This window comes from Pongo pygmaeus, chromosome 11 (assembly GCF_028885625.2).
Source record: "Pongo pygmaeus isolate AG05252 chromosome 11, NHGRI_mPonPyg2-v2.0_pri, whole genome shotgun sequence".
NCBI classification, from domain to species: Eukaryota; Metazoa; Chordata; class Mammalia; order Primates; family Hominidae; genus Pongo; species Pongo pygmaeus.
Genome location: NC_072384.2, coordinates 1,410,463 through 1,429,776, shown reverse-complemented (window position 1 = coordinate 1,429,776; position 19,314 = coordinate 1,410,463). Strand labels below are relative to the sequence as shown.

Below are 19,314 nucleotides of genomic sequence, written 5' to 3'. Positions count from 1 at the left end.
TTTTAATCAATCAAGGTTTTTCACACTGCTTGCCAGTCTTGTTTTTTTTTTTTTTTAGAGTTTTCTTGTTTATTCTTATTTGTGTTTTTATCTATATAATATTTTATAGTAATGTGTACTTGCAATATTTAATGTTATAAATATAGGAAAAAAATTGAATTTATAAATAACTTTAAGGACAATTGATGTTGATAATATTGAGTTTTTCTGCCTAAGAATATGATACAAACTGTCTATTTGCTTATGTCTACATTCACATATTTCATACTTTCTATGTTTTTTCTCATATTCTGTACATATTTTTGTAATATTTATTCCTAGTTTATTTTATTCTGCTAAAAAGTAATTTGAGACACAATGAAATTGTAAAGTGTTTATTTGAGTAAGAGCAATTGAAAAATTATAAAATATCAGACAGAAAGATATTCAGTGATTCATTGACAGTGTAAGAAGCAAGTATATATTGGAAAAATGTAGAAACAAAGAAATCATTTGATTGGTGGTAGCACAACTTTTTTTATTGTTTTTTGTTTGTCTGTTTACCTTGTTGAACAGTTTCTATTTATATAAGGTCGTTGGCTGCACCGGATTGGTTGACCTTCATTTCTGTTTTTTGAATAGGCAGCTACAAGAAATAATTTAAGTTTTGCTTATATTTGCAAATCAAGCAAGGTTGAGATCACTTATGAGACCTAACTAATTTTGTCTGCTCAGAGATTATTGAGACATGATCTCCATTTTAATTTTCTTTAACAAATTTCTCGTACTTTTACTTTCTATTCAAACTGTAACTTATAAATTATTATTGTTGTACATATGTAGGCCCATGTTGTGTATGCTTTGAAGACCTGTCCTCCTTTCAAACTCATTTGAATTATGTTATTATAAAATTTGCCCCGTTTATTGGAATTATAAACTGCAATCCCCCAACTACAAGAGGTATGAGCTCTGAGGAGATAAGAATAAAGATGAATCAGAAGTGAAAACAGTTCTCCAACCCGCACATGCAGTAAAAAACAAATTTCAGATGGATAAAATGAGTAATTATCTAAAATTTAAAATATCCTGTAAACATTAATGTTTATCTCATTACTATGTAATATGGAAATTACAAGACAAAAAAATCCAAAGACTTATTGTTTAAATATAAATGAAGCTTTTTATATGATGAAACAGTCCATAATTTAAATGTAAATAGCCAATAGGAAATATATGAAATAAAATAAAATTATATGTAAAAGTGACAATGCCTATATTAGATTTAATACTATCTTACAATAAAATAAGTTGAAACCTACAAAATGGAAGAAAGTTTAAAATTAGGGAGATATTATCAGCCAGGTGAAGAGTAAATACATATGTCAGTAAGCATTTAATGTATTTTGTCTTAGATTTTATATGAAATAATAAAAAGTAAGCAAACCAATAGCAAGGTAATTTCACCCTGATTGATTCAAAATGAAAAAATATTAATAATTCTCCATTAGAAGTTGGATTTATGGATTGGCCTCATGCTGCATTCAAGGCACTTTGGCCAGGACCCAACACTCATTGCCAAGAGTCAGCAGGCTAGAAGTTTGCTTTTAAGATGTTTCCCGGCCTGCGACCAAGACACTTTGTCCTTACTACTTCTTCAACTCTGACATAGGTTTTGCTGATATAAATGCAAACCCAGCTCTATACCTACCAAGCATCTACGTGGCTAGAGCTGCAAATGGAGCATTTAGGCACTAGGCAAGAGGTCTTCCCAGGTTTCCAAACAGACTTTCTAGAATTTCCGAAAAATACTGACATTGTCTTTTTCAGACCCCATCTCCAAAAGAGAATCAGAGAGGCGGTCTGGAAGCCATTTAGAATCTCCAGCCCCCAACCTAGTAGCAATGGACTTGGATACAAAGAGGCAACCTTCTGACCTCAAAGACATCTGCCCAGATTCTGGGCATTGAATTCTTGCCTCCCTAAGAAAGATCTCATCTGAGTCACATCAAAGCCCACACTCTTCTTCAACGTTCACCTTCCAGACACGTTCCAAAACAGCGCCTCAGAATTGTCTTGAGATGAAACAAAAGGTGATGAAGCTCCAGGTTTGGAATACCTGCCTCATTCCTCACTCCTGAAAAGTCTACACCTGCTGGTTAGAACTCTCACACCTTAGGAGCCCGGCCTCTCAGAGTGCATCCCCTAACAGGACCTCCTGGCCTTTTCCTCCTTGGAGGAGAGTGCCCAAGAATACAGAATACATGGCCTCCACTCTCACATGACTTGATTGACTGATGAACTGATGTCTGAGGAGGAAAAATATGTAGGGAACAGCCTGGGTCTTGTGAATCCCTGTTCCCCAGCTATGATGTCTGTGCAAATGGAGGGAGAATCCCCACGTATTACTGGGTGGTAGACAGACACTGCCTAATAAAATTAAGTAAATGTAAGGTGACTTGAAGTGGAACTTATCATATGTCATATAAAAATTTTAGTTGGTGAACTTTAAAAACAGTCACAATTTGTAAGGGCATTCAAATATAATTTTAATAGGAAGCTATGAAAATTATCTGCACTTGGTATGTAAATGATTGAGTTAGGGGTAACTATCTGAAGGTATTGAGGTTGATGATATCTGCTACTTAATTTCATAAGACATTTACTTGCAAATGGTTGTCATTTTTGCTCTCACTATATGAAAATTTTTTCTTGCAAAGAGCATTTCTATGAAAGAAAAACTAGAAATTTTGCCAATTTTGGTTATTAAAATGATAAAACTGGTTTGTTATTCTTAACCAAATGTTCTTACAGATAGCACATACTACCCATGGTTTGATTGTTTTTTGTGTTTTTTTTTCACCTTAGGTCAATTGCCTTTCATTTTATTCATCAAACTGTATTTACTGTAGACAGACATTGCAGTGGTCATGTGCGCCCTATGGATTTGTACTTTGTTAGAAATATGAATTCTCAGGCCGAGTATATCGGCTCATGCCTGTAATCCCAGCACTTTGGGAAGCCGAAGGGGGTGGATCACCTGAGGTGAGGAGTTCAAGCCTAGCCTGGCCAACATGGTGAAACCCCATCTCTCTACTATTTACAGTTCACATTGTGCCTTGCAATGAATATATATTTTATCCAAAAAGCCTAAAAAATAATGAAATTGGAGTGGGAATGGCTGGAAGTATAGGTGAAACAAAAATGACACATGACTAGTAGCTGTTAAAGCTTGGTGACTGGTCTGTTATACTTTTTTTGTATTGCGTATACATTTTTAATGATGTGTAATAAAACACTTGTACAAAATGACAAGTTTATCTGCACTTAGCTCTTAAGATCTTGGTTACCTTTGGAAAGGAGAAAGTGTCAAGGGCATGAACAAATCTGATTCTTAGATACACAAGTGTATTTATTTTGTAATAATTCATCAAGCATTCCATAAATGTTTTGTTCCTATATTGCTGTATGCATGTTATACACCAATAAAAATTTAAATAGTACATATTTTCATAACAATCCTAAATTAATATTTTAGAATAATAGTAATGTTTTGTTTTGTTTTAAAGTGGGGCATGTTCACTCAGGACATCATCAGGTGTATATTAATGTTCCAAGTTATTTATTTATGTTTTAAATTTTGGATGAGTCCCTTAGGTCTTTTAATTTTCACCTCAATACAGTAAGTAGCATGGTTTTAATTTTTTGGAATGCAGCTTTGTTTTCAGAAAGGTTCTCCCCGAAGAATGATGCTCACCCAGGCCAGGGTACACAGCACAGTGACCCGTGCACAGGTTGCACTGAATACACAGGGCACTGGGTGAATCAGGAACAGGACGAGAAGCAAGCCTGGGTCTGCAAAATATACATTGTAGGAAAAGCAAGTAAAATTGGAAGGTCACAATTCAGCAGCAAACGTTTTTACATTCATTTGAGAAATCAATTCTAACAAAAGCTGCTGGTTAAAGCCACGATTTTGTGGCTTGCCTACATATTGTAATCACCTGCACAGCTTTAAACCGTATTTTTTTCAGACCCAACTCCAAGGATTCTGATTTAATTGATCGGTTACAACTTCGATTTTAGGGATTTTGAAAGTTTTCCTCCCCGCAGGTGATTCTTTTGTGGCAGGAGTAAGAAGCGCTGGATAGGGGTGAGGGATGCTTTAGCTGTGAGAGATATCCATGTACACTTCAGGATTTGCCCCATTGCATATCTGGAGTTCGGGGTCTTAGAAAACATTCTTGCCCTGTTAAAAATTAAAGGATGGCTTCAATATATAGTTAGCTGTTTGGCTACATTGCCGTAAAAGAAAATGCCTTTCCAGAGATCAGTTTTTTGAGACATGGTTTTGCTCTGTCAGCCAGGCTGGAGTGCAGTGGTGTGATCACGGCTCATTTCAGCCTTGACCTCCCAGGCTCAAGTGATCCTCCCCCTCCAGCTTTCTGAGTAGCTGGGTGTGAAGGCATGCACCACCAGGCCTGGCTAATTTTTCAATTTCTTTTTTTTTTTGTAGAGATGGCTTTCTCTATGCTGCCTGGGCTGGTCTCAACCCCCTGGCCTCAAGTGATCCTCCTACATCAGTCTCCCTAACAGTTTGACCTACAGGCACAGGCAAGCATGCCGCTGTATTTACTAAAATGTAGCTACTAGAATATTTAAAATTCACATGTCCCTCACATATTATTTCTTAGAGAATTGCCTCCTATTTGAAATCTTAGGCTGCCTGCTCTAAAGCCTGGATGTGCCAGGAAAGTAAAAAAATTGAAATTTTAAAATAATTGTCATTATATTTCTTCCACATATGAATAACACATATATATTATTCATAAATAAAAATAATCTTACTCACCAATGTAAATGCAACTATTTTACAGGCAGGGCTAGTGTCCAGTGCATGGTGGAAGCCCTGCCCTAAAAGGATCCAGGAAAAACCTATAATTCTTGCTTTATTCAACCCAGTGTCAAATCACATATGTCACCCATGGCCTAAGGGGGTGGGGTGGGGAATTGAACTATACCCGATCATTGGTGCTGGAGTGGAAAGTATCTAATCAGGTGCACAGCTAGAGAAGAATGGGCAGCTTTTTGGATCTAGGGAGGCCTTGGCCTGTCTCTCCACTCAGAGCTCAGGACACTAGAGCCACCTCATCATAATCGCCTTTTTTTAGTTGTTTTAACACTCCAAAAGAGAACTAGTCTTCTCATGCATTTTCCAAAAGTGTGGCAAGTAGATCCTCAAATCTACCACTCTGTTGCCCCAGCCTACCTCTGGCTTGCAGTCAGATTTTAAATTTCCAGTTCTTTCCTGACACTTACCAACACTAACTAACATTGTGTAACTCACAACATTATCAACTCTTCTTTATAGTACATTTTAGACACACTATTTTAAATCTTCATTTTTTCAAAAAGCAGTCTTAAAAAATATTTTTCATTTGTAAATATTTTACAGGAGATGAAAGCAGATAACAATCCCCTGACACTTCACAGTAAAAAAAAAAAAAAAAAAAAAAAGAAAACATTTGTGCCCCTGTCTTTAATATTCCCTTGACACAGACACCCCATCAGAATGTCTTTGGGTTGAGGTTTCATTTTGGAAACTTCACAGGGCAATACATCCTCAGCTATCTTGTGTTATTTTCTTGGTTTTGAGTTTTGAAACTGTTTGAGGATTCCCCAAGATGCCAACAGTGGCCATGACTCTTGAGGTGTCTAGTAAATAGCATCCCTTGTGTCATCTCCTCTCAGGGAACAGCCCAAGGTATGGGAATGCAGCCTCTCTGTGGAGTGGTTGGATGCACTGTACCTGGAAGGAATCTCCAGGTATACCCTTGCGCTAAAAGCAAACCCCTTAGGACATTAAGATTTTCTTATCACAACGCTTAGTGTCCATTCCTTAGAGACACATTGCAGTCCAGGCAACTGGATGCTGATACTGAGGAAAAAATATTCTTAGATTGGTGAAGGGAGAGAAAGTATTTCAAAAGACAAAGAAACCCAACCCAGTGAGGCAGTGCAAAAACCCGCAAAGTAAAATGCACCTCACAGACACAGTGGAGCACAGCATAGCGGCTCCTGGTAGGACGCTCATGACCCACATCACTGAACCAGATGGGAGCAGGGAAAATATCCCAAGTCATAGAATGGCTTGACTTGACCCTTGGGTCACATATGTCTTTGTTTCAGTTGGCATTGACACCTTCTAATTTTGTCACTTTGAAAATATTATTGTATTTATTTTAACTTCATTTTTTCATTAACTGTAAATTATGTTTGATCAGTAGAGCTTCAAATGTATGAAAACATTTATAAACACAATTAAGTTGGTGAATTTTGAATACAATTAAGTAGTAACATATTTCATTTGTTAAAAATTGTTAACTTACCAATTTCTTCAGCAGAATGAGTGTAGTACCTTTCCCAAGTCTGTTTTTTATTTGTTTGAGAGGTGATTTGAAGCAGAATCTCACAACTTTCTCTTGGAAATACTACCAGGTGTAAAGACAGGAATAGTTTCTCTTCCACTACAGTGGTAGGAAATGAATACATATCCACAAGCAAGTGAGGTAGATTAATTGTCAAATTACATAAATTTATCACATCAGTTATTCTTTTTTTCAAAACAGAGAACTTGTGAAAGTGAATATCTCTGTTCAATATGCCGCCAGCTGGGTGTCTGAGGGTAATGCTAAGATTTAGGAGCTGAGACTTGTACCTACTGGAAGTGTTCACATATGATTAATTCTTTACTAAATGACTTGTTATGAACATAATTATATTACATATTTATTTTCTGAAAGGGATAGATACTTTGGCTTTTCTTGATGAGTTATAAGATGTAAGCCCCTTATAATGTTTTTATTTTATTTTATTTTTTAGATGTAGTTTCACTCTTCTTGCCCAGGCTGGAGTGCAATGGCACGAACTCGGCTTACTGCAACCTCCACTTCCCGGGTTCAAGCGATTCTCCTGCCTCAGCCTCCCGAGTAGATGGCATTACAGGCGTACACCACCACACCCGGCTAATTTTGTATTTTTAGTAGAGGCGGGGTTTCTTCATGTTGTTCAGGCTGGTCTCAAACTCCTGACCTCATGTCATCTGCCCGCCTCGGCCTCCCAAAATGCAGGGATTACAGGCATGAGTCACCATGCCCGGCCATAATTTCCTCTCTTTTATACCTTAGATTTGAATTATTTTTGCTGGATTCTTCAAACATGAAGAATTTTTTAAATTGAAAACTAACTGAATGACTCTAACTGGTAAGTAGAGGTCTTAGACCATTGACTAAAAGCTAAAGCCCACCTTGATCCTGCAAAAGGGGACCACTGAAGGCCCAGTTGATTATTCCTGGGTGTCTGCCCTGCAGGTGTCCAAGCCTGCTCACACCAACCATGGAAGGAGCCTTTGTCACTGCCAGAAGATACAGAGCCTTGGTAAGCTGGAAGTTCACAGGCAGATCCAGTTGAGGTTGAGATAGAAGAAATGTTGGGAGATTCTTTCTAGAATGGAATTGTTATTGTCCTGAGACTGTTTCTAGACTTGGTCTAAGAAGTACCTAAGAAGTATGGCAACAAAGAAAAAGTGCAAATGAGTAGAACTTTGAGGATATCAAAGGTTAGGTGGAAAAGGGCTTTATTTCATAGGGAGGAGAAAACAAGTTTACAAAGAAGGTAGGAAGGGAAGCACAGGATGGAGGGTAGCAAAATCGGATCCCAGATAAGGTAATGTTTCATCTTGAAGTCAGCCTGTTCTTAGGCAGGGGTATGTATAAATAAGGGTTGTAGGTTTGCTGAGGCTGTGGGTGAGTCAAAGTTCACAGGGTGGTTGGAAGAAGAGAAACAAGCAAAATTTTTGTAACGAGTACTTTGTTTTGACCACTGAAGACTAAATTACTGAACGGTTGTTCATTTTTAAAAATAGGAATTTGCAATCTGTGTCCATATTTGTGATAGGTTAAAAAAAAACAGAGGAGAGCATCCTAAAAGTCATAATGGGAAGCACGTTTCTCTTCACTCAGCTGTTCTTTGAGAATACAAAGAATGGGGGAATTTCTTTAAATATACCTATTTCCAGGATTACCTTCACCCACAACTGTTCCTTGCCCTAGACATCTCTTCCACTTGTCTGTTTCTGAGTTATATTTTTATAATAAAGTGGTAAATATAATTAGAGTTATTTGTTAATTTTTTTTTAGTAATTCTGTCAAATTATTTAACTTGAAAAGGGGTTTATGGGAGTCTCAGATTTATAGAAGGTAGCTCAGCAGTATAGGTGGGCTTCTGGGACATGTGACTGTCCTCTGCAGTGAGAGCGGTGATGTGAGACTGAACCCTGAATTTGTGGGGTCTGTGCAAGCTCTAAGTTGTGTCAGAATTAAATTTTGGGGCAACAAATGGGTGTTGGAGAATCAGTGGGTTTTCAGGGAACTTTACACATTGAGGATCAAAAGCATTGTACAAAGAGAGACAATGTGGGGGCCTCTGCTGGAGAGAGACTCCAGGTGTCTCAGGGAAGGTAGGCTCTGCTCTGCACACAGCCTGCTACCCCATGCACTGCCCTGTGGTTCCAGGCATCCTCCCAGGGTGAGAAGGACCAAGGACTCTGAGGGAAAAAGTTCTGAGAACAGATGACCTCTGCCCTCCTGCCAACCTGAGGCCACCACACGTTTTTCACCCACTGAACATACGCACTGAATGTTGATGTGGTCAAGCCCCTCCCAGGACAGGACTTCGGCATCAAGATTGTTGCCACGCTACCTTTCCTCATAGACTTTCCCACCAAAAACCCACACACGTGCCTACAAGACCCCTGGCATATGCTCTATCTCAGACACCGTATCTGCAGGGGCAACCTGGTTTTTTCACCATCCCAGGTTTCTGTGCCACCTGATCATAATCTCATCTTCGTGTATGGACATAGAAATAAGTCAGAACAAAGTTTCACCTAGGTCAGTATCTGTAGCATGAACCAGTCCTTCCATCAACCCTGAACTGTCTCCCAGTTGTGGTTTCTTAATAGCAACTTACCCTCTTTTACCTTTTAGTTCACCTCAAACCCTTTTTTTAAGTGCACACAGTGTGCCCAAGGTCACCCCTCAGTTGCCTGAATCCAGCACCTACTAAAATCCAGATGCCCAGTAGTTCAAGACCATGGGCCTAGACCAAGTTTTTGCAGAAGGAAATACAAGTTAGAAATGAGAGGCTCTATTCTCCCATTTGAAAATAAAAAAAAATATATTTTTCTTTTCCCTTTTCTTAAACAATGTAATTTAGAAAACTTTTATTATTAATTTTTTGAGATAGAATCTTACTCTTTTACTTAGTCTGAAGTGCAATGGCATAATCATAGCTTACTATAACCTTAACCTCTTGGGTTTGAGCAGTCCTCCTGCCTCCACCTCTCAATTACCTAGGACTATAGGCATGCACCACCATGCCGGGCTAACTTTATTTATTTATTTATTTATTTTTTTTCAAGACAGTGTCTTGCTCTGTGGGCCAGGCTAGAGTGTAGTGGCATGATCTTAACTCAATGCAGCCTCCGCCTCCCAGTTTCAAGCAATTCTCCTGCCTCAACCTTTTGAGTAGCTGGGATTACAGGCCCACACCAACATGCCTGGTTTATTTTTTATTGTTATTATTTTTAGGAGAGAAAGGGTTTCGCCATTTTGGCCAGGCTGGTCTCTAGGCCCTGACCTCATTATCCACCTGCCTCCGACTCCCAAAGTGCTGGGATTACACACGTGAGCCAACATGCCCAGCGATATTTATTTTAGTTTATTTTTTTATGGTGACAGAATTTCACCATGTTGCCTGTACTGGACTCAAACATTTGGCTTCAAGAGATCTTCCTGCCTTGGCCTCCACAAATGTTGGGATTACAGGCATGAACCACCTTGCCTGGCCTGGAAAACTTTTATATGTACCTTTTTTTCTCTGCTTCTTTGAAATATAAGCAAATCATTTTAACAGCTAAATAAGCCTTTTGCCATTCTTCGTGACAAAAAATTGTCTTTATCTAAGACCTGGAAACTATTGCTTTGTTTTTTAATTAGGCAAAGATTTATCTATTTTTTATTTTCAGTCTTTTGAAGTAGGCACAGCTCAGTACATGTTTTTAATCCCAGTGCTTTGGGAGGCTGAGATGAGGGAATTGCTTGGGCCCAGGAGTTTGAGACCAGCCTGGGCAGCATAATGAGATTCCTTCTTTATAAATAATTAAAATAAACTAGCAGGCCATGGTGGCACAGGAGGCTGAGGTGAGAGAATCATTCGAGCCTAAGAGTTTGAGGCTGCAATGAGCCATGATCCCACCACTCTACCACTGTACTCCAGCTTGGGTGACAGAGGGAAACCCTGTCTCTAAATAAAGAAGTAAATAACAAAATGTGTTTTTCCATACATAAAAATAAGTAAATAAACAGATAAATAAAATAGACATGGATTTGCTTAGAATAAAGCTAATTAGAAGACAACAGAAAAGTGGGCACCAAAGATGAGCTTCACCCTAGCAAATGATTCCAGCCTATTAGGACACTCACAGAATATTCCCTGCAGCATGACTGACATGACAGTAGAATGTCATCATGTCAGGCTGTACCAGCGTCAGAAGACTAAACCCTGTGGGGAAGAACCTCCCTTATGGAATAGTATCAAAAAGTGAGAGCCCAGCTCCTGCCCTGATGGGCTACAGAGATGAGTTCTTCAGATAACACATTGCAGAAACATGCATAGAGTGGTTTAAACTTTTTTGTGTGTAACCCTTTCTCCATTTTCCTGCGAAATCCTCGCTAGTATTTATGTTAGCTTTTAAGTTTTGAGGGTCTGGTAAGACTGAAGCTGCATGCTGCAAGAAATACCTGGGGCAGGAAACTAATACAAACTGCAGCCACAGACGTAAATACTCATGGTCTAAAGTAACGTGAAAACAATACAAAAGTCTTTACTGTTATTTGCACAAGTGTGTGAAGAGACTTTCCACATAACCAACTTGCCACTGAGACTAATGAAGGCCCGATTCCACTGGAACAAGACTATGAGTTACTCATGGGAAGGCTGTAGAACAAAGCCCAGAGAGTTTTCATATTTGAGCCCGGGTCCTGGGTCTGTCCCGCTCTTCTTGGTTTCTCTCTGTAGAGACCCCTATGTGGCTGTTCTCAGCACAGCCCGGTGCTGGCTGAGGTTGCTGGTTTAGTGCATCTGCTCTGTTTCCAAAAAGAGGGAGGAGCTGGCCACATCAAACCACTCCTCATCAATCTGAATGCAGCTTGTAAAAAGTGTCTAGAAACCACGCAAAGAAAAGTCAGTGGTCTTCCTTGTTTTCACTGTATGTGACACCTCCATTAGAAATTCTGCTTTTCTCTGCACTCCAGACTGGGTGACAGAGCGAGACTTCACGAAAAAAAAAAAGGAAAGAGAGAGAGAGAAGGAAAGATAGAAAGAGAAAGGAAGAAAGAAAGAAAGAAAGAAAAGAAAAGGAGAAGAAAGGAGAAAAGAAAAGAAAAATTCTGCTCTTCATATTAGGCACATAAGGAGAATCTGTATAAATCTCCATCAATGAAGGAAGGCAGAGGACAAGTTAAAGTCTTGGAATTCACATCTGAGTACACAGACTCTTTCTCCAACTCTCTTCTTTTTATTCTGCCAGCTATGGCCTGAGTATGACCATGACAGATACACAAGAGTTCCAACATCTGACAATCTACTTCAGTCCAAGAAGAGTGTCCACTCTCTTGTTCCCCCTACAACTCATGGTACTAAGAAGTGGTATGGGACTGCCCAGATGAGTTGACAAGAGAGGCCTTGCGTGGAGGGACCTGTCCTGGCCTGCCCTGAGTTATTTGTAGGTGCACCCAGACAATAGCCCGGGGCATCAGGGGTGAGGACTGAGTTGACATCTGGGTTATCAGATAAGACTTTTACATTGAGTCTTTGTAAGGAAGAAACTCAGAAATTTCAGGGCACAATGAAAGAATATCTCAATCTCTTGAGCATCTCTCACAAACAGAGATGGATACAGAGCTGTCTCAAGAATGTGGATTCCTGGTTTCTTAACTGCTGTTGGGTTCTGTCACTAATAAAGTGTGTTAAACTCTTCAAGGTTCCATCTACTGGGCCCCTGGTTTCTGTAAGACCTACCCAAAGGCCCCACTATGCTACTGATTGCTCAGTCTCCTCTTCCATGTCAACTCTTTATTTGTACACAATTATGCAAACACAACTTCCTCTTAATTCCCTGGAAAGAACTAAATGCAGCCTGGGTTCCAGGATAGAAGAGACAGCTGGAACATTACCTTGTTTTTCTTACCATCTCTGGGACCCAATAAAAGTCACTGTGTATTCGAGGCTTCCCCAGCCTCCTAGCGTGCACAGTGGGGATGATGCTATCATCTACTTCCTAGGGAATGGATTAGGTGTATATAAGATAAGACATAAAAATAATGATGTGGTGTCACCTGCAGATGATGCACACACTTGGAAATGGAAGCATTAGGAGAATAGGTGGGAGGTAACACGGGCCACAACTCAAACAGGACTGGGATCTGGCAGGGTGATCTTGGGAATGTCACTTCTCCACTGGGCCTCACTTTCATTCTGCTCCAGTACGAAGTTGAAATTAAATGTAGATATTGTCCTCTGGCATTCATATAGTTTAGCTGTGTGTCTCCACCCAAACCTCATTGTGTATTATAACCCGCAGGTGTTAAGGGAGAAACCTGAGGGGAGATGATTGGATTATGGGGACGGATTTTCCTCATGCTGTTCTTGTGATAGTGAGTGAGTTCTCACGAGATCCAATGGTTTCACAAGCATCTGGTATATCCCCTGCTCTCAGTCACTTCACTTGTCCGCCACTGTAATTAGAAGGTTTCTGAGGTGCCCCCCCAATTATGTGGAACTGTGAGTCAATTAAACTTCTTTTCTTTATAAATTACCCAGTCTCGGGTACTTCATCATTACAGTATGAGAATGGACTAATACAGGAATTCAACTTTACAGTGCTTTCTCTTTATATTTAGAATCATATCCATGTGCCTTATCACGCCTATGACAGGGGAAGTCTTCACAAAGTGTCCCAGAACTAGGTGGTTAGTGACTCAGTTTTCTATTGAATAAAATGGCCTACTGCCTGATGCCAGTAGTATGGCCCTTCGGTTTTGAGGAAAATATCATCTTGCAGGTTGGCCAACAAGGAGATAGGAGTCCAGCTCAAATTTGTTTTGTGATACTGGCTTTAAGGCAGTGATTAGAAAAGGCCTAAGAAGTGGGTTCTGTAGGAGATTGCTGGAAGGAAAGCAGGAATATGGAAAGTCATGAAACATACACAGTCATCTCTTCTTGCTTCCTCACAGGTCACATGCAAATTCAGGGAGAGTTAGTATGAAACACACAAAGGAAATTTGGGCTCTAACATCTGCAAACTGATTCTTCATGGACTTCAGTTGGCCATATTGGTTAGAACAATTTCAGCCAATGTTTAAAAATCTCATAAGCAGATGCAATTTTAGTGTTTCAACAAGCCATTTCCTATTTTCATTCTGAAGATCCGTTTTTTAAGTCATTTATTTTAACAGTGTAGGGGTTACAAATTCAGCTTCTGTCCAATGAAATACAGAAAAGGATTTCAATTTTGTATTACCTCAGGCTGCTATGCCAAAGAACAATAGATAGGCAGCTTATAGACAACAGGACTTAATTTCTCATACTTCCAGAGGTTCAAATTTGAGATCAGGGTGACAGCAGGGTTGAGCTCTGGTGATGACTCGCTTCTGAATGTCAGACTGCACACTTCAGGTTTTATCCTCATTTTGTAGAAGGAGGGTGAGAGCCCTCTGCAGTTTCTTGTATAAAGCCAGTGATCTCTATATGAGGGTCCCACCCTCAGGGGTTAATTGCATCCTACCTCCTTATAGTATTACACCGGGGGTTACAATTTTAACACAAATATAGAAGAAAATTTATTGTAATTCTAAAGTTTTTTTTTCTGTCTTTGTTTTTGTTTGTTTGTTTTTGTTTTTGTTTTTGTTTTTGAGACACAGTTTCACTCTTGTATCCCAGGCTGGAGTGCAGTGGTGCGATCTCGGCTTATTGGAACCTTCGCCTCTCAGATTCAAGTGATTCTCCTGCCTCAGTCTCCCAAGTAGCTGGGATTACAGGCATGTGACACCACACCTGGCTCATTTTGTATTTTTAGAAGAGACGGTGGTTTCACCATGATGTCCAGGCTGGTTTCAAACACCTGACCTCAGGCGATCCACCCGTCTCAGCATCCCAAAGTGCTGGGATTACAGGTGTGAACCACGGCACCCTTTCAAGATTTTTTTAAATCTCTCATTTTTCTACTACTGGGTTTTTCCTGTTTGCGCCCTCGATCTTTCTCTCTGTCTCTTTTTGTGTAAACCTTTTTGTCTAATTCTTTATCTCTATTGTATTCCTCAAACACAGAAAGCAAGCTCCAATGTTATGAGATGCTCCATGCAGAGACCCACATAGCAAAGACCTTAGGGGGTGCTCAGACCAGTAGAGAGAAGGAACGTCAGGCTCTCTGTCCACACTAAACCCTGCCAATTTTCACACGAGTCAGCTTAAAGGCTCATACTTTCCCAGTCCAGCTTCAGTTAAGACCACAGCCCCAGTCTCATAAAAGACCTGAAGGCAGAGGTAGCCAGCTGAACTGTGTCCAGATTCTGGTCCACACAAATTATGAGATATTATATGTCGTTGAAAAGCCCTGAGTTTTAGGGCAATGTTGTCAGAAAGGAGCAGACATCTAACCTCATCTCTCAGGTCCTAGGATTCTCCATCCGTCTGCTTATATCTTCCTCAGGGTGTCTGCAGCCAAACTAGTTCCTTTGTAACCTCTGTCAAACTCACACCTATGAGTCTCTTCACTAAGGGTGGCTTCTCCCTGACACATGCTTGTGCAGATGCCTTCCTGTTGTCATCCTCATCATGGATTAAAAGTCACCCCAGTGAGGCCTGAGGTCCTCCCATGGAATAATTTTCCAGCTTTTCTTCCCAACAATCTACTTTATATTATAGTCCTTGCTCTTTCCTTTCACATATACTTGCTTTAGTATTTTTGTCCAGCTGTCCTCAGACGGTTTGGTCCTGGGTTGCGGGGTGCAGGCATGATGTAATAATTTTCTGTACCACATGTTGGACCCACCAGGTTAGCTGACAAAGGGTGAGCGCAAGAGAAAACAGACTGGCTGTGGTTATATGGGGGATCTCTAATATCCCTTCATCCTTTCACCACATGATAATTTGGAGGTCACTCATAACAACATGAGGTGTGTGACTCTTACTTGTTCCAGCTGCTCCAGTAAAGCTCAGTGGGCACCAGAAACAGCAGGCTGTAACCACCTCCAGGCCATCACTAATACTACAGCCCCATGCAGGAGCACTACGGAACAAATCAGGTACCTTGATTTTTGTGTCCTCAAGACACTGGTTCTTCAAGGTCCTAGGGGATAAAGTAGCAAGATCTGAAGGTCCCAAGTATAATGAGTGACCTAGGAATCCCCTTTTGCCCTCTCTTTGCCTCCACCTTTTCGGTTGTGCTATTTACTCATGAAGTATCCTCCACTTATCCAGTGAAATCATTTCCTACCACTTTCAAATGAGGACCTTAAGAACCCAACAGTAGCTGGGATTTTCGTGGACTTCAGCCTCGGAGTCCAATGCTCTGGCACATTTAACTCTGTCTCATCTTCATCTACACAAGAAGCCTCTCAAGTAGCCATGCGTCCCTCTGATTTGAAGGACCTGCAGAGAGTGGATGCATTTTTGCAGTCTCAGAGCAAGAATGCAGGCAGGCAGACACTTAAGAGTAGGTGAAATCATCGAGGTCACCCACTTCAGGCACTCCTTTTTATGAGGAAGAAAACAGGCTTTCCTGTAGGCATTGTCTACATTAAGCTGAGGTGGAGCATAGCTCATTTTACTTCCAGGTGCCCTCAGAGCTGGATGCAGAACCCCAGTCCTGTCATCTTGAAACTAACATGGAGAGGTCCCCAAGTGAAAAGAACTCTGGATCTGCTCATTTTCTGTGCCCTTGAATGTGTAGCTACAGACTCTAATTTGCAAAACAAACCTGATAGGTAGGACGGAGCCAAGGCCTAGGAAGCTGGAGCCCTCCCTAATGCTCTGGAGCCTGCCTACCTCCCGAGATCTGGACCAGTCCCTGCCTCTTTTGGGACATCAATTTCCCAATTGTAATGAAAAATTAAATGTAAAACTTCATAAGCATATGCTCTGTGAGAATTTGGTGTCAGAGTCCTCAATACTGGATGATTATTGGGATGGGGTGGGTTTGGGCCCCATGGGTTCTCAGGCCTCCTGTCATACCCAGGGCTGTAGATGTAGAGCTCTGGACAGCCAGGTCTTCTTTCCTGAGCCAGCTGATTACAATACAATTGACCAAGGGCTCTCATCTTAAATATGGTTTCACAGGATAACCCACATTCAGCCACCACCGGCTCTGTGCTTCCTATATTTTGGGGAGCTGATGAAAACCCCAGAATATTGAGGGAGCCCAAGAAACTAGACTTGTGGGCCTGGAGAAAAGAAAAAAAACACTTTTCTATTTCTCCCAAACTGTAGAATCTCTTGTGAAATATTTAACTTTGATTATGTCTGAGCTTGATAATATGTTCATGTGTTAACAGATGCTTAAATTTATTTTTTCTGTGAAGTGTGGGATAATGTCTTTGCCATGTTTTAAATGAACTTCTAAAAGCTCTCTTCAGAGTGGAGACGTGAGCATCTTTGTGATATAAACTGCACAAATATGTTGCCAGTTTTTTCTTTCTGTTTTTGTTAAAATGTTTTGTTTTATTCTAGTTTGGATGTCTTTTCGGGTTTTGTTTTGTGGCTATTTATTACTACAATGTAACTTCTCCTCTATTTGAATGACAGGTTTGTACATTCTCAATAAAATATTTTGGTAAAATCTTTGTAAATACTGTGTAGTCAATTTTACATTACATAAACATAAAACAGTCAAGACTATCATGATGAAAAAGAAAGACTGAGTTCTTAAAAAGTAAAATAGGAAACAGCTAAAGTAGAGTGTAAAGGGAAACTTATAGCACTAAATGCCCACAAGAGAAAGCAGAAAATGTCTAAAATAGACACCGTAACATCACAATTAAAAATACTAGGGAAACAAGAGCAAACAAATTCAAAAGATAGCAGAAGACAAGATTTAAGATCAGAGTAGAACTGAAGGAGATAGAGACACAAAATCCCGTCAAAAAATCAATGAATCCAGGAGCTGATTTTTTGAAAAGATCAAGAAAATAAGTAAACTTCTAGCCAGACTAATAAGGAAGAAGAGAAGAATCAAATACATGCAAAAAGAAATGATAAAGGGGATATAACTATTGATCCCACAGAAATAAAAAGTATCATTAAAGAATATTATAAATACCTCTTTGCAAATTAACTAGAAAATCTAGACGAAACGGATAAATTCCTGGACACGTATACCCTCTCAAGTCCAAACCAGTAAGATGTCGAATCCCTGAATAGGCCAATAACAAGTTCTAAATTTGAGACAGTAATTACAAGCCTACCGACAAAAAGAAGATCAGGACCAGACGGATTCACGTCCGAATTCCTCCAAAGGTACAATGAGGAGCTGGTACCATTCCTTCTGAAACTATTTCAAACAATAGAAAAAGGGGTACTCCTCCTTAACTCATTTTATGCGGCCAGCATCATCCTGAAACCAAAACCTGGCAAAGGCACAACAAAAAAAGAAAATTTCAGGCCCGTATCCCTGATGAACATCGACGCGAAAATCCTCAATAAAATACTGGCAAACCGAATCCAGCAGCACAACAAAAAGCTTATCCACCACGATCTAGTCAGCTTAATCCCTGGGATGCAAGGCTGATTCAACATATGCAAATCAATAAATGTAATCCATTACATAAACAGTACAAATGACAAAAACCACATGATTATCGCAACAGATGCAAAAAAGTCCTTCAATAAAATTCCACACCTCTTCATGGTAAAAACTCTCAATGAATTATGTATTGATGGAACCTATCTCAACATCATGAGAGTTATTCATGACAAATGCAGAGCCAATATCATACTGAATGGGCAAAAACTGGAAGCATTCCCTTTGAAAACCTGTAAAAGAGAAGAACACCATCTCTCCCCACTCCTATTCAATATTGAATTGAAAATTCTGGCAATCAGCCAAAGAAAGAAAGAAAGAAAGCGTATTCAAATAGGAAGTCAAATTGTCTCTGTTTGCAGATGACATGATTGTATATCTAGAAAACCCCCTCATCTCAGCCCAAAATCTCCTTAAACTCATAAGCAACTTCAGCAAAGTCTCAGGATACAAAATCAATGTTCAAAAATCACAAGCATTCCTATACGCAATAATAGGCAAACAGAGAGCCAAATCATGTGTGAACTCTCATTCACAATTGCTACAAAGGGAATAAAATACCTAGGAATCCAACTTAAAAGGGATGTAATGGACTTCTTCAAGGAGAACTACAAACCGCTGTTCAAGGAAATGAAAGAGGACACAAACAAACAGAAAACAATCCGTGCTCATGGATAGGAAGAATCAATATTGTGAAAATGGCCGTATTGCACAAAGAAATTTATAAATTCAGTGCTATCCCCATCAAGCTCCCGCTGAATTTCTTTACAGAATTAGAAAAAAAAAACTACTTTAAATTTCTTATGGAATCAAAAATGATCCTGCATAGACAAGACAACTCTAAGCAAAAAGAACAAAGGTGGAGGCATCAAGCTAGCTGTCTTCAAACTATACTAAAAGGCCACAGTAACCAAGACAGGATGGTACTAGTACCAAAACACAGGATCTTACTCCGTCTCCTGGGACAGAGTGCAGTGATGCAATCACAGCTCACTATAACCTCAAATTTCTGAAGTCAAGCAGTCATGCCACCTATGTATCCTGAGTAAATATGACCACAGTTGTGCACACGACCACTCCTGTATATTTTCTTTAAAAAAAATTTGTACAAACAGAATGTTGCTATATTGCCTCGGCTGGTCTCAAACTCGTGGTCTCAGGCAATGCTACTGCCTCAGTCTGAAAGTGCTGGCATGAGCCACCATACCTGGAATTTTTTCTCTTTTAAGAAAAAAGGACTTTAAACAATTAATAGTAAAATAAAATAAAGAAAGGTATTGCATAAAGATAAAGGGTTCAATTCAACAAGAAGTCTTAGCTATCCTAAATGTAGATGCACCCAACTTTGGGGAACATAGAGTTATACAACAAGTACTGCTAGACCTACAATAATACTCAAGTAGACACACAATAATAGTAGG

General features: G+C 39.7%; 1 long non-coding RNA gene across 1 annotated transcript in view; it reads right to left on the bottom strand.

The window, feature by feature from the left end:
• Positions 1 to 294: 294 nt before the first annotated feature.
• Positions 295 to 19,314, bottom strand: part of LOC134737668 (uncharacterized) — a 37,930-nt gene continuing 18,910 nt past the window's right edge. Inside the window, exons 3-4 of the long non-coding RNA XR_010122778.1 lie at positions 6,366 to 6,503; positions 295 to 5,914 (exon numbers count right to left, since the gene is read on the bottom strand). This is a non-coding gene — a long non-coding RNA (uncharacterized LOC134737668). The remainder of the gene's footprint in view (positions 5,915 to 6,365; positions 6,504 to 19,314) is intronic.